This window comes from Mya arenaria, chromosome 1, assembly GCF_026914265.1.
Source record: "Mya arenaria isolate MELC-2E11 chromosome 1, ASM2691426v1".
Taxonomy (NCBI): domain Eukaryota; kingdom Metazoa; phylum Mollusca; class Bivalvia; order Myida; family Myidae; genus Mya; species Mya arenaria.
In genome coordinates, this window is record NC_069122.1 from 15,140,538 (window position 1) to 15,158,336 (window position 17,799).

The 17,799-nt window shown below is 33.3% G+C and overlaps 1 long non-coding RNA gene across 1 annotated transcript; it reads right to left on the minus strand.

Annotated features, from left to right (window-relative positions):
- Positions 1-1,362: 1,362 nt before the first annotated feature.
- LOC128229392 (uncharacterized) lies at positions 1,363-6,482 on the minus strand. Its single transcript, XR_008260089.1, has 3 exons — positions 6,429-6,482; positions 1,716-1,799; positions 1,363-1,397 (listed from the first exon to the last, which is right to left on the minus strand). It is a non-coding gene; the product is annotated as an uncharacterized LOC128229392 (long non-coding RNA).
- Positions 6,483-17,799: the final 11,317 nt, after the last annotated feature.

The following is a 17,799-nucleotide window of genomic DNA, read 5'->3' on the forward strand; positions in this document are numbered from 1 at the left end:
CTAGGAATAGTCACAAATATTTGGTAATATTCCCAAAATGAATTACGAACATTTTCCGTTATCGTTCTCAAATTCATCCTGAATACAATTATATTATCTTGAAATATTTGGTAACATTACCAAAACTTTTTTGGGCATATCAAAAGATGAATTGACATAAAATAATCCAAAAGAAAAAACTCCACGTGGGCTGCTGTAGGACATGAATTATTCTGGGAATATTACCAAAATCTTCATTGCATAGTATTAAAATTAACAGCAGGTTTTTCAGCATGTTTGTAATATTCCCAGAATAATCTATAGTATGACTAAAATTGTTCTAAACATTTCTAAAACATGCAATATTCGCAAATGTTTGATAATATTTCCAATAAAAATATAAACATTTTATAATAAGAGGTGTTTGTCAAACATTAATCCCCACCATCCCCTGAGCGCCATGTTGTCAGGATTATTTGAACAATCGAAATATGCATGAACTTAAATGACAGCTGATTGGTCATGGCCATTGGATGACTTTAAGGCAGTTTAAAGATTATGACCATTCAAAGTGTGAGGATAGTAGACAAAGTGTTCAATCGTGTTTAGATGATAACAGATATTTGCAGATAAAATGTGTCCTCTTAGAAGGGAATAAGTAAATACGACAACATTTTATTGGCGAATATGAGATATGACCATGACGTTTGACTCTTATAAGTGTTGATTGATAGAACGACATAGATTACATATTCCTGGTTGTTTAAACCTACTAGAATGTTATTTCAGTATTACAGGTATGTCTCTTGCAATTTTACAATTCGACAATAATTATTTTAAATACAAGTGTGGAATTTCGCATATTATGATTTAAAAAAAAGACAGAAAAGAACAGAACAGACGTTTTTAAGTCATATACATCAGAACATTTTCTAAACACATACACTTAGGTTTTTGATATCAAATGCTTGTACATGGTTAGTGCTATGGTGAAAGACACAAATATATTGACGTAAAGGCAGCAGTATCAGAAGATGAACTAAATTGATAATAATAATAATAATTATTAGGAATAACATTACGAATACATACTGATTCTTTAACATAATCGCAGAGCTTAACCAGCTCACATTTATTGACAGAGTTAAATATATTTCTGGGAATATTACCAACTAAATCTTGAAAGGTTTGGTAACATAACCAAAACAATTCGGGGATTCTTCAAACTTTTCCAACATCCAGTCAACTCTATAGTTGAAATCCTTCGTCTATACTTTTTCTCTAGCCCTGATGATCTGGCTCTGGGATACATTGCTATGAAAACTTCATCTCCTACATGGCTGTAGACGTTGCACTTCCCCTGTTTTCTTTAGCTTTAATAACCTCCGAACTGGTCTGCCTTTTCCTGTTTTACTTGTCTGAAAAATAATTATAATTGATTAAACATTATCTATGAACTTTTTTTACAAGCAATTAAAATTTAACACGGTGCATAAATATGAACTGGTCTGCCTTTTCCTGTTTTACTTGTCTTAAAAATAATTATAATTGATAACATATCTATGAACTGTTTTTTTAAGCAATTAAAATTTAACACGGTGCATAAATATGATCTATTTGTTTATTGTTCTTTATTATTTAAAAAAAAATACATGACTTTATAGGGTAACTTAATTGTAAAAAGTACAGTCTTCTGCAGCAAATTTTCCCATTTTTGCAGGCAGTTGAATACATACATGTATGGGTTTCTTTGGTGTTGATGTATGAAGTGGCTGTGTGGGTTCCTCTGGACTAACAACAGCCAATGGTTCATCGGACTCCTGAATTAAACCGTCATGTTAGTATTGTATCATGACTTTTTTCCAGTTTTACTTCTTTATGTGCAAAATAAAATATAATGTCAAGAGTTTGTGCCTTCCAAACTTATCATTCTAATAAAGGTTACACAGGGTCACTGCTTATCAACATTTCTGTGATAATGATCTGAAGCAACATATAAGCCACAGTCTTATAAATACTCCTGACTGCCCAGCTGGTATTCAATTCCAATGCACATGTTTCAAACGAGCTGTACATCTTATTTTTAACTTTTTTTGTCGTTCATTAAATTTCATTTGATTCAGTTAACTTGAACTTTTAAGTTGAAGAATTTTGTTGTATACCATTATACTTACATAAACAGTTTAGAATGATCTCTTTTTGTGGGATATTATATATTTTTAATAATAAGAGCTATCACTAAATGTCATGAATATCCCCACACGCCCAAGTCAACTCATTTTAAATACGACCTCGTATGACAAAATTGAAGACCGAACACAAGCTATCGCCAGTTAGGCTGATAAAGAAATGATACGAAAAAAATGACTTAGAGGTCCCTTTATCAATTTCAAGAACTGTAATGAAAACATTGTGATTTCAGTTTTAACTTTTAATTTATCAATTAGTGTAGGCCACTTCTCTATGTATGCAAATATTTACCCCATTCTCAAGATCATTTTGATACATGCAATAACTCACCACAAGCTTAACACTGCAGTATCAGTCAAAACAAAGATCATCTGGGAATACACACATTCAACAGCCCAGCAGGATGGCCCACAAAGTGGTAATTAATTGACTGGTACAATTTCATGGTGATTTCATGGACTGATTAGCCTTTTTCTCAAAATGAGGAGTAAATGGGAGGCAATTTATCTGAATTGTAGAGCGCAATGGAGTTAGTTTAATGGCACAAGCTAATTTTTATTTTTCGCCAACTACCTTAGGATAACGGCAATCTACATGCCAATGGTACTTACTAAAATATTAAAATTCTAACCCTTGTAGAAAAGTAGTTTTCAGTTTAACCGCACAAAGGCATATATTTATAAACATATTGACCACTTTACACGAGGTTATGAACACTTGCAGTCCTATAGTTAATGCCGCTACTGAGCATCAAGCTGATGCTCGGGCTTATCAGTGGAACTAATCTAACATAACTGTAAACTGACCACTTGACCCTTTCCCTGCTAGGAGCTGTTTGCCTGACTAATTTGAGAGTAATAGCTATTCTTGTCTTGAGATTTGGGCCATTTTATGTTAGGAGGTTTTTCTTGGTATTTCAACTTTCGCTATCTTGATTATTAAAATAGTATTATTATCGAATGCTTTTGTATAAATTTTGTATATCATAGTTATTATTATTATTATTATTATTATTATTATTATTATTATATACGGTAGTCCAAAATCCACTATACTGACGCCCATCAAGTATCATTGTGCAATGTTTAAATGACGTCATAAAACAAGTTTGTCATGAATGTAACATTTATTACGAAATCATGTATCTTTTAAGTGATTTAAACCATTGATATATATATTAATAAAATGTTGATCCGGAATGTCTTATTCAACTGTTGTTGATGTTTTAAGATATTGATTTCAGTCAGTAAGCGCCTCGTGCGTCTTTAGTCGAATTCCATCTCCCTAATCAAAACGCACTAATAATAAGTTATTACCCTATTATAAGATGCTTTAATATACATATATTTTCTTTTTCGCAAAGAGAAAATAATATGGAGAAAATATATATTTCTCGGGTTTCGTTTCCCACTGCACTTAGTAAAACCAGAGTTATTATAATTTAATCAAAAAAGTATTTCACAGGAAAACATACGAATCTCAATCCAAGTGATGACTTCAGAGTTTACAAACTTTAGACTTTATAATTATGAGACTGTTAGCAATTGGATAATGTTGCTATGATTTAATACGGTTGAATTACGCGTAATCATCCTAAAGTGAAAAAATAGCAATGCATCAAGGTTGCAGTATTCTTTTCTTGTTCCAAAAATGCAGCAAAAGAAAGTATTAATTTTCATTTGTTGTGAAAATTGCGAAAAACATATTCTTTAGATATAACCATATATAACAAACTTCATTATAACTACATTATTGACACTGTTAGATATAACACTGTTAGTCATAAATTATATTTTATAAAACCTAAATATCCATTTCATTCAATTGTACATTTCATTGGGTTTAATAGGGTTGATATTGATACTTTTGTAGTAAGTAGACAGCTAACGTTATCTTAATGAAAAGTATAAATAAAAATCCCATGTATAAAGTTATTCCGTTCGAAATTAAATCAAACGATAAGACTGAATATATTTTTTTATTTACTTCAATGTTTCATTTCTTTGCTATGGAATCAATGTTTATGGGTTTTTTCATTTTCATAAATAGTTTAAAACTAAAGTAAATGATATAAATTGCTTTTCTATAGTCATCGTGAATTTTAGTGCAGAAATCGTACTGAAGATGTTCTCTGATAAATATCCTTCTGACCCCAAAACTGACCAGGGAAGAGTGGTTAATGGGCCCCTGCTGACAGAAATTGGTTATCTCAATTACATGCATAATAAACACCTGGCTGTGAAGTGAGGCTTCGAAAATGGACCAAAATCCAGAAACCTGGCATAAACTGTAGGACTGTTTGATATGGGCACATTGAAAATGATCCATGAAATAATCAAAACAATAACTGGTAACATGAATCGTATCTTGTTAACCAGTTAGAATGTACTTACTTAATGGAATTCATAAACACTTACTAGATAACCAGTTGAAGCTAAAGGCCAAAATGCATTTATAAATATGTGGTAACACGAATGTTATCTGCCGGTAATTATGTTCCTAATTAAGTGGAATTCGCTAACCATAACTAGATAACCTGTTTATGCAGCTAAAAGGGAAAAAGGTGGCAGTTCCGAGCACTTTGAAGCCATTTTTTAGTATTGTTATATTTATCTTACAGAGAACAGTTTCTATTAACTAGATAGCTTGATAATTATCGCATAATTAAGTGGTTAACACGAACAACTCGCAGACGTTAACAGATTATCTGACAGCAGTTATGTTCCACCGTATGTATCAGACACATGAGGCCGATAACCTATGTTAATCATTTTGTTATTGTGTAACTTGTAAAAGTCAATTTCTGGAATGCTTTGATTGTGCAAACATTAGCTCCTACATCCTTTAAAGAATCACATCAGTTATAAAAAATGTATAACTAAATAAATAGTAACAACATGATGGTTTCATAAATGTGCATATATACATAATTATTGAAAAAAGTATACCTTTATACGTTTAGTAAATGCATGCAAATAACATTTAATGAATGTAAATGTAATACACGTTGTGAATTGAAGAATCATATTTAATTACATTTTAAAAAATATTGCATACCTGAGAGGGCAATAGGAAAACATATCAACAGCATAACATAAATAACTGCACCTTGTAACGTGGGAGAATACTCCTTTCAAGAATGCAATACTTGTTTAATAAATACGAGCTAAATATTTCTGAATCATGTGTTTTTAAATTTCACTTCAAAAGCTTCATGATACTAAGTATTTCTTTTTTCTATTTTACATCGATTGAACTGAAAATGTCCATCGATTATATCAATTATCCCTCTCAATGACTGAGTCCCGGGTAATAAACAAGTAGGCCAACCGCCTTTATTATGGAACCGTATAAAACAAAGTCGTATTTTCCTACCGGGATTCAAACCAACGACCTTAATAGTCTGGCACCGAATTAGCCGGGTAATGCAGGAGAAACAGGAACAAATCGTTCAAAGTTCTGATTATCAAACACTCAGCCATTTCTTAATTTCAAGTATGCCTCTGAATCACGGTATTGGGTGAATAATAAAAACTCTATAGAGCATTAATGAACAAAAGATCACAATAATATAATGCGCATTCCATTAACATGAATTCCATGCGCATATAATAAAATAGCGCCTTTGCGCCGATACTAATGTATATGATTAACCGAAGAAAATCGCATGCGTAAAGTAAATACAAATTGCAAAACATACTCCTGCGCTGGAAATATGAAAAGCTGAAATGTGCTTAACTTTATACTGAAATAGTTCTTTTGTAATTTTTGAAACTTTGATTTACTTAAATAAATAAAAATGACGAGTCTGAGAACGTCAGTGTAACTGATTTGTTTATTATGTTTATTAAAGTTTAAAAGCAATGACCCTTAAACAACAATCATACTGCAGACACTTAAAACCAAAAGTGAAAGTAAATTGCGCAGTAAACAATTAAATATTTTAAAGTTGAAATAATGCCATTATAGCTAAAATACACCCGTTCCGTTCTATTGCATACAAATAAAAGTTTGTAAAAGTCTGTATGACCTTTCGATTTCTACAGATAACAACAGGTAATGAATACTCCGAAACAATACAACTTTTGACATCCATCTGATAAAGAAATCAGAAGAGGTAGGCAGACAATGAGTTGTGAATAAAATGTAAACAAAATTGTTGATCTAAATACACACATTGATAGTCTAAATCACTCAAACAAACTATAAACGTCACTGGCAGTATGCATTTATTAAATAACAAAAAAACAACAGTTTACCTTTAGGCTGAAGATAAATTCATCATCAAACTCAAAGATATGCTTTGACAAATCCTGAAAGGTCAAATATTATAATAATTATAATAGTCTTAAAAAACAATTAACTGTGTTAAGCATACATCATACATATTCATGTACTTAATACAGTTTGATCAAATATCGTTATATTAGTAAATGGAATTACGTAGCATTATAAAATATAATGTTAATCTAAATTGAGCATTAAGATAAATTCCATGCTGGTATATTCAATACAAACATTGCTTTTAATCCGCCTTTACGACATAAAGGTTAACTGCTTTACATAAGTAGAGTTATTTATATAAGAATATTTGAGTAAAACATGTAAAGTACCTGAGGATTTAAAGAGGTTTCCATTTCCTCAAGGGATATTCCTAATGTGTTGGTTTCTTCATCAATGACATCTTCCAAAGAAATGTTTTCTAAAGATATTCCGAGATAATCCATTATTGATTTCAGCTAAATAATGTGGGAATTAGTTTCAATTAACTGATAAAGTTCAACAAAAATTTAAGCAGACTATCAAAGTTGTGTATCCTAAACAGTTCAGTCAAAATCACTTTATTTCACATTTTAATAGTCATATTGTTAAATCACATTCTGGATTGTTGCTTATTGGTTAATTATATCCCTCCGCAAATTTCTTAATTTCTAGACCTTTTCCTTCAATCTTGAAGCTTCGTTTTATGACCTGCTGATGAGCAGTTATAGGCACTTGAACAACTGTTGCGGATTTCAAGACAAATATTGATCTGATCTTGACACTAATGGGCTTTGCAATTACAAGGGTGATATCTGACATCAAGCTGGTGTTACTGAGTGTTTTAACTGGTAAAATAAAACAAAGGTTTTACTATTGACTGATTTTAGCGTCAATCTAGTCCAAACTTATGAAGGCTCTGGACTGAAAAAATATATATCTGGCAACACATTCCATTATAATAATGTTAGCTTTTGACTAAGCTGACAGTACAGTGACTAAAGCTGAAACAAATGACTAATAAGCATGGATAACAAAAACCTTTTCCCCATTTTTTGTCTCATACAGATCGCATTGCAACTGCATAATGTCAAATGTATATGAATGGTCAAAGGTAACATATTTTATTATCAGTATAATTTAACACAGGTTATTGTTAATATGAATGCACATTTGTATAGTTTTGGGTCACCGGATCGATTTGTTGATTTGTTGATTGCCCTTACAGAAGTATACCAACCCTTCAGGTAGCTCATAGTGGTTGAGCACCTGACTTGCAAGCAGGGTGTTGAGGGTTCGAGTCCCGAGCTGTTTATAGCTGTGTATAACCAGAACTCGTTATGCCCTATATTGTATCAGCCTTACTTATTTAAAAAGCACCATCTACAATTTTATTTAACAATACGTTTACATTATACTCCTCTTCCTCTATATATGCACTTGTTTTCTCTTTATTCAACAGCATTGATACTGGTACTGTTAGAATGGGCGCTACCTAAGTAATTATCAAACAATATATCTTGTACATGTAAGAACTTGAATTTGATTGAGACCTCAATCCTTCCCTCTGTAATTTCAAAAAAGAAGTCGATTTTAAATCGAAACAATAACAGGATAAAACTGTTTTCATCCGTCTGATCGCGTCAATTTGTGGTGTATGCTCCTTTTCATAGTTTCAGACTAAAAGCATGAACATTGGTATTGATATATGTGTATGTTTCACGTGTAACTTATCACAGACACAACTAATGGAAGTATTAACATCATTATTATAATTGTTATACGAACGTGTTTTGATGTGCAACACAATATTTTGAAATTACTCTAAGTACAGCTCAATATCATAAAGCATTAATCATTGAAGGTCATTAATAGTAACTTGATAATGCACGACGTTATATGTATGCGTGCGTGTTTGTTCGTCCATCTGTCCATATGTCCGTGCGTATGTTTCTTCTGTCTGTACGTGTTCTTTTTTATATGGATGTTAAAATGTAGAGTTCCAGACACATAACCTTAATCTTGACATTGTTATATTCATATAGACATGAATATACGATAAACATAAATACAAAGACGACCACGTCGTCAATGGTTGCGACAACAATCAAAAGGATTATGACAACGGTGATGACAAAATGAACATGATATTGAAGACAAGAACTATTACGAATTACTGAAACGTTATGCTGATAACGATGGAAATAATAATGATAACAATAATAATTTAATGATTATGCTTATGATGATGATTAATATTATTATAAGTATTATCACGTCCAAAGAGCATTCAACTTTAGCAATGGTACGTCACATTGCAACGAACAACGGTGTTCAAAATATTGACACGAAAATATGTAAGAACATGACTTTTAATTTATTGCCGAAAAATGTTTGGTTAAGTGCAAACAGAATTGAGACATAATAAAATTGGGACTTTTGCAATAAAACAAAGTGCCATACCAACTTTAATGACATACATGTACTATGTTTTAAACTACACGATTGTTCCAATTATAATATTAAAGTCCGAAATAAAAACGATATTATAGTCACATGAAATAGGCGTCTATACGACGTCTAACGAAACACTGCAAATCTTCTTCTGTAAGAATAAAGCTTGACAGATAAACAGCTTTTATAAAATACTTCAATAAGTATGATCGAAGAAATATATATCTTAAAGAAACTGTTGTTTTCCATTCATTATCAAGATAATAAATTGGCTCCCCGGGAGGCCGCTGACAATATTATTTCAATATTGTACAAAATTAGCATAGGGACCAGCGTTTAAAGTAGATGAACCAATGTTAACGTGTATAAGAACTCTTGCACAAGAAAAGATGTTTGATTAATGACTTCATGTATAAGTCTTCAATGTGATCTCATGATGACGCAAGTAACATAGATAGTCTTAGTAATCTGTGGCAAACAATAAGATTGCGTATGCCTTAATATAATAATACATATGTATTACATTTGCATCACCGTAAAATCAATATAACAATTCACTAGAGTGACAGGTACATTTGTTTATGTTTCAAGCATTGGTTTTACTTATCATAATAATATTACATTTTGATTCAGTGCGGCGAGTGCCTTTACTATGGATCATTGAACAATTCTCATTTTTCGTTGGAAAAATCTAGGAACATACTGAAAGATTAAGATGTTAAGAAAGTGTATAAGCTTTTTCACCAGTCAATTTGTAACCACGCCCCCTCCCACATATCCGGCGGGATAGCCGGGGAAATGGGCCGTATTTTTACCTTTCAGGTAGCCCGGTAGTGCCGGGTGAATGAGGTGGTTTTGTCTTTGCGCCAAAAATAGCCAGGAATAGTCTTTACTTGGGTGCGGGGGAATTTTGCGCGGATTTTGCCAGTAGTTTTTTTCCCGAAGGACGGGGATCATGGCCTGACCAAAAGTCAATGTCCCCGCTAATCCACGGACCTGGGAGGAGGGGGGGGGGGGTGGGGCATGGTTACAATTGACTGGTGCATTACGTTGATATACAAGTATGCAGTGTCTATGTAAATGAACGTTACCTCCGTAATATTGAATGCAGCAAACGTATGTTTTAGGTACAATCTATGCATTATTATTATTTTGTAACCGTAAGTAAACTATATATAATCAGCAGCATAAAATTACAAGTTTTCGTTTCAGAAATTTATTATATATGTTTTAGGTCAATCCAATCAGATTACAAAAACAATGCAACAAATTGTTTTTTGATATTCATTTCTTTTTTTAGCATCATATTTACCCTTTAAGAACTTCTTATTGTTGCGTTTTCATCATCGTACTGTTATGTTTCGAACATCGTACTGTCCTCTTTTCACCATCGTACTGTCGCGTTTTGACCATCATACTGTCATGTTTTCACCTTCGTACTGTCACATTTTCAACATCGTACTGTCATCATGGGACTGTCGCCTTTTTGCCATCGTACTGTCATGTTTCACCAACGCACTATGATGTTTTCACCTTGTAATGTCATGTTTTCACCATGGGACTGTCGCCTTTTCGCATTTAAACTGTCTTGTTTTAACCATTGTACTGTCTTGTTTTCACCATTATACTGTCTTGTTTTTATCAAGGTACTATTTTGTTTTCACCATCGTACTGTCATGTTTTCACCTTCGTACTGTCATGTTTTCAGCATGAGACTGTCACCTTTTCGCCATCGTACAGTCTTGTTTTCACCATTATACTGCCTCGTTTTCATCAACGTACTATCATGTTTTCACCATCGTACTGTCATGTTTTCACCTTCGTACTGTCATGTTTTTAGCATGGGACTGTCTTCTTTTCGCCATCGTATTGTCTTGTGTTCACCATTGTACTGTCGCATTTTTACCATTTTACTGTCATGTTTTCACCTTCGTACACCTTCGTACTGTCATGTTTTCTACATGGGACTGCCGCCTTTTTGCCATCGTACTGTCTTGTTTTCACCATCATATTGTCGCCTTTTCATCATTTTACTGTCATGTTTACACCATCATACTGTCAGGTTTTCACCATCCTGCTTTTATGTTTCACCATCGTAATTTATTTGTTTTCATCATGGGACTGTCGCCTTTTCGCAATCATTCTGTCTGGTTTTCACCATAGTACTGTCGCGTTTTTACCATTGTAATGTTATTTTTTCGCCATCGTACTGTCATTGTTTTCATCATCGTACCGTCATGTTTTCACCATCGTACTGTCGCGTTTTCACCACTATACTGTCAAGTTTTTACCATCGTACTGTCATTGTTTTCATCATCGTACCGTAATGTTTTCGCCATCGTACTGTCATGTTTTCCCCAACGTTCTGTCATGTTTTCACCATGGTTATGTCATGTTTATGCCATCGTACTGTCATATTTTCACTATCGTAATGCCATGTTTTCACCATGGTACTGTTACTTTTTTTGCCATCTTACTGTCATGTTTTCACTAACGCACTGTCAGGTTTTTGTCATGGTAATTACATGTTTTCACAATTGTACTGTCATGTTTCCATCATGGTACTGTCATGTTTTCAACATCGTACTGTCATGTTTTCACCATCGTACTGTCATGTTTTATCGTACTGTCATGTTTTCTACATAGGACTGGCGCCTTTTCGCCATCGTACTGTCTTTTTTCACCATCATACTGTCGCCTTTTCATCATTTTACTGTCATGTTTTCACAATTGTACTGTCATGTTTTCACCATCCTGCTTTTATGTTTCAACATCGTAATGTATTTTCTTCATCATGGGACTGAGCCTTTTCGCCATCATTCTGTCTTGTTTTCACCATAGTACTGTCGCGTTTTTACCATTGTAATGTCATATTTTCGCTATCGTACTGTCATTGTTTTCATCATCGTACCGTCATGTTTTCACCATCGTACTGTCGCGTTTTCACCACTATACTGTCAAGTTTTCACCATCGTACTGTCATTGTTTTCATCATCGTACCGTCATGTTTTCGCCATCGTACTGTCATGTTTTCACCAACATACTGTCAAGTTTTCATCACGGTTATGTCATGTTTATGCCATCGTACTGTCTTGTTTTCACTATGGTAATGCCATGTTTTCACCATGGTACTGTTGCCTTTTTGCCATCGTACTGTCATGTTTTCACTAACGTACTGTCAGGTTTTTGTCATGGTAATTACATGTTTTCACAATCGTACTGTCATGTTTCCACCATGGTAATGTCATGTTTTCACCACCGTACTGTCATGTTTTCACCATAGTACTGTCATGTTTTCAACATCGGAATGTCATGTTTTCAGCATGGCACTGTTGCCTTTTTTGTCATCGTACTGTTATGTTTTTGTCATTGTACTGTCATGTTTTCACTTTCTTACTGTCATGCTTCCATCATGGGTATGTGGGATTTACATCATTGACTGTCTTGTTTTAATAATCGTACTGTCGCGTTTTCACCATCGTTCTGTCATGTTTTTACCATCATACTATCGCCTTACGGTGCGCATGCACATAAACTAATTTGCCCGTCATGTGAAAAGAATATCGGATACGATCACCATCAATGTAAATCTCCAATCATAATTGCGTCAAACTTGATGAAAATAATACAGATGTATAAGAAACGTCTCGTAAACTCATCGGTCTTTTGAAAAAACTAATGATAGCACAGCCCTAAAGCAAATGGCACAGTTTGAAGTAAAATGACGTAACGTACTACTACTACTACTACTACTACTACTACTACTACTATTACTACTACTACTACTACTACTACTACTACAACTACTACTACTACTACTACTACTACTACTACTACTACTACTACTACTACTACTACTACTACTACTACTACTACTACCTGCTGCTACTGCTGTTGCTGCTGCTGCTATTGATACTGTTACTACTACTACAACAACAACAACTACTACTACTACTACTACTACTACTACTACTACTACTACTACTACTACTACTACTACTACTACTACTACCATCATCATCACCTACTACTACCGCTAAATACTATTAATTCTACTTGCTACTACAAACACCACCAGCACCACAACCACTTCTATTACTACAACTTCCACTACTATTACTACTCTTGCGATCTCTATTCTGACTATTTGCTTGCTCATGCTGCTATTCTGTAATACAACTATTCCATTCGGGATTTAACGTGTTTGAGAACCAAGGCAACCATAGAAACCCGAATATGTCAGTCTTATACATTGTATTTTTAGAACAAAAACATCTGAAATAATATTCCACAAGCACAACCTTTTATAAAAGTTTTTTTTCCGGGAAACCGACCCCCCGTAGCAAACTTGGTGTAAATATAATGATTATTGAACATCAAATCTATGATAACTGAACTATTATTTTGGGTACATTGAATGCTATGTAAAGTAAGTGCAAATGTGCAACATGATGATGATGATGATGATGATGATGATGATGATGATGATGATGATGATGATTATGCGTATTGTGATTATGAGAATGTTGATTATGATAGTTACGATAATGCCACATTGGCGACAATTTTTACAATAATACAAATCACAATGCGACGACGATGACGACAACTAAGATAATGATAATCATATCACGACGCAACATGACAACAATGATTACAATGATTAGGTGATGACCACAACTAAGATAATGATATTTATAGTAGCAATTAGGTAACAACGACATTTATGCAAATCATGATGCAATGATGACGTGAATGGTGCTAACGAGGTTATAATGCGTAGTTGTTGTTGTTGATGATGATGATGATGATGATGATGATGATGATGATGATGATGATGATGATGATGATGATGATGATCTTCGGTTGAAGATATATTTCAAAGACACGCACCCCTGAAACCAACATGTTAGCACTTGGAGGGGAAATCTTCTATGCTCATGCGCACCGGAAGACAATAGAACGATGATTATAACACGACAATACGATGATGACTTCGTGACAGTGCGATGATGGAAATACAATTGTACTTCAATAAAAACGCGATAGTACGATGATGAAAACACTATAGTGCAATGATGATTACACGACAGTACGATGATGAAAACAAGACAGTACGATGATGAAAACACAACAATACGATGATGAAAACGCGGTGATAACAGCAGACAAAATAATGAAAGAAAATTAACATGCATTAAAAGAAACCATCCTTTTATACTACAGTTATCAATTTCCAAGAAAGAGTCTAAAATTTGTTAGTAGGGGTCAGTTCCCACCAAAGCTGCTCTATCATAGTTTATTACGCTGGTAAACTAGTGGCTGGCTGATTTGATTATCCATGCTGGTATATAGCAGTGAAGTTATGATAGTTGAAATAATTACTACAGTCGTATGCAGACCGCTGTTTGTTCTTACTGCAGGATTGACCAAAGTTGGGGGATTTATGGAGGATGGATGACTTGCTAATTGAATTGCCCATCTCAATAACACCTATAATAAATACCTAAATTATTTAATCATTCACTTCGTTCCATCAGATAAATGCTACTCAGTTGCAGTCTGAGGATTGAAAAATGCGTCTCTTTGTAAAGTCCAGTTCTGGTTGACTTGCCGGCAACAAAGTACAAGCTCATATTACTGAAAACAGAAAACTTGTTAGATAATAATAGCCGTCTCCCCGGCAATTTGTCCATTTCGATTTTTGTGTGAGTGAAATTACAAAATTTTGAGCGACTCAATTAAACTGCATATATTATTTGATTATGAACAATGAGAGAGAATACGAACGCTATTTAAGTATTTTGAAGTAAATTTGCATCAATATTTAATTTTAATGAAATTGATAAAAATATGTTTTACTTGGAATATTGATGATTATTTTGATTTATTTATTTAAACACGATTAGCTCAACTCTCATGAGTTATACACAAATACACCTTTTCGAAGACGTCATCATATCAGAAAGTTTAAATGGTTTACGGTTAAACAGACATTGTTACCCTTAAAGAATTCTTTATATTTCACACAAGTTAACTACACCATGATATAAATTGGTAAAACATTTCTAAAACGAGGCACTCAATGCACCATAATCAGTTGGCTTTGACACAAAGCCCCTGGGACGTAGATGGCAATTAAATTTTGGCATTAACTATCCAGCCACCAGAGTGCTAGATCTTAAATTACCTCAATGCCATGCTTATCAAACTGATCACAAGAATTAGTTATACATCATTATGCTGAACAAACTTGCATCGCGTCAGTGTCAGTGGCTAGCAGGGGAAAGTCTTATTTTGCATACGCACTGCCCTCTCCATTCCTAAGTTCACTGAGCAAGCGCATGCATGTAAAATGGAATTTTCAATGAAGTGGAGTATTGATGGTCATATCTTCCAAACTAAAGAACAAAAATTCAATGGAAGAGTAATCAAGCATGTTCATTGTGGCAGCATTGGTTGCATTAAGGTAAATACTACTATATTTTTGTTTATTTGTAAAAACGATATGATTCTTATCGTGTTATTGCCGCCTTTAACCCTTTGTAAAAGCGGATGCACAGTTTTAAAACAGTTTCTGCCTTGATGAAACAGTGTAAAAAAAATACCTTTGTCAAACAATTTTCGCTAAGTTCAACATTTGCATTCCTTACACATTTTACTAATTTAAAACATATAATTTATGTTTGGCTTTTCAAACAACATTAGTTTTTATTATCATCTTTCTATCAACAAATTGCAATGCTATAATTAAACATTTATCAAGTATTATATGAGTTGATATGAGCAATTTGCAATTAAGTTTTGCTACGCATATTTTCCTAGCAAAGTTTATAAACGCCTTTTAAAAATGATAATTATAATAATAATATCATATAAAACTTTCCACAGGCACTAGTTGTGATGATTATATTTATCTTGTTTAAAATAAATATCTTTCACAATTTTCCACAAAACAGGTTTCCTTTGAAGATGATGAAAGCATTCAATGCAAGTTAGAACAGTTTATTTCCGGTACGAAGCCAGGATTCAGGCAAAGCAGATCCCTGTTCTTGACATGGTTAGATTTCAAGGTAAAATTGTTCAATGTATGCTCATTTTGCCCATTCTTAATAACTTATAACTTACTTCAGGTCATCTAACTATTTATTAGTAAAACATTTTTATAGTAAAAGTAACCTAAGCCTAAATCCCAGGTGCATTACGACACAAGGTGGTTTACATTTCTGTTACGCTTTGTGACTCTGGCTTATATACTTATAAAAAAGTGACAGTTGCACTTTCCTAATCACGACGTTTTAAAGTGACACATGGAAGCCGGGCAAATACCAAATAATTCGTATATTTGTAATGCAGCATTTTTGGCAATATTTTTTTACATAGTTGGACTTCCTGTTGTTGTTCTGTTTATTTAATTAGCGCAACTAGGTATCTTTTCTGAAGTTTTTTAATGTTATATTTGTCTAGTTGTTCTTTAGTCATCACTATTTCAATTTATTTAAATATTTCATGATTTTGAAATGGATCGTCTGTAGCGTTTGCTATGAATCCATGTCAAACATCCATTTCTTTGTATTTAGATGTATAAAACTAAATTAATTTTCGTGGTTTGAGGATTGTTAAATGGTGTTACAAGGAATGATAATATTTTAGGCACACCTGTGAACAATCTCTTTGCCCAGATTATCACTACGAGTTGCCATACTTTGTTGTATTTCAGGGATGCGAGATGCAACATATATCCCGATATCAATCACCTCGAAAAGAAGTGCATCGCTAAAACGCGGCAAATAAATGAGGTATAGTACCCGGATTGCCAATATAGTAATGTTTTAAATGTTTTTAATTTGCTGGGAAAATCACACACAATAAGTTGTAAATACAAATATAACAAGCAATTTCTTTTCACACACGTGAAGACTACATGAGATAAATGTGAAATTCCATACATTATTATGTTGTTGAATAGTATAAGGGTTTAATTGTAATTGTTTATTTTTCAGTTACAAGGGGAAATTCAGAATTTGAAAGAAAAACTGGCAAATAAAGACAGGCAGATTGCAGATATGCAGGTAATATGCCGTTAAATCTTAAATGCTTAAAATGGTAAATTATTTTGATTAATTTTTGACATGTCTTTTTATTGTATCGTAATATTTCCATTTCTGTAAAGAGACCTTGTCGGTGTTCAACTTTTAAAGTAGTGTAAATAAATAAGCATAGGCCCTCTATTTTGTAACAAGTATTTCATTATATATGAACAACCTTATAAAGAACATAAAAAAGGAAAGCACATATGCTTATCTATAAATATTATTCATAAAATGAACATGAATTCTCTGTGAATATACGCCTATACACATTTTCAGAGAGTATTATGTTTTGTACTATTTAAATGTTTATTAAATATTTCCTATGTCGATTTAGAAAAATATGGCAAATTTTGAGGCCATGAACATATATTTCAGGCAAACCAAAACAGAATGTATGCAGAGAATGATAGTCTAATGCTCAGAGTGAAAATGGCATAACAGATAGCAGCAAGGGCAAGGGCTTCCCTACCAAAGGTACTGTTTTTTACACGGAAACCAATTATATCCAATGAAGCTCGTTATTTCTCACGATTATTATGTATATGTGCATGTTTATAGCTTCAACTTAAATAACAAAGTCCACAGCCTCTAACCACATACATAAATGCCGCATCTGATCAACCTAGAAGTAAATGGGGTACCTATTATGACCATATTCCTTGCATTTGTTTTAGCTCGTCTGTTTAAGAAAGATGAGCTTACATCATAGCTTCATGGGGATATGTTGTTGTCTTTCGTTGAAAACGTGTTAAAGTTGATATATGTGTAGTAGTCACACAAGTTACAGCTAAGATGATTGACAAGTATATTATAAATCATAGTA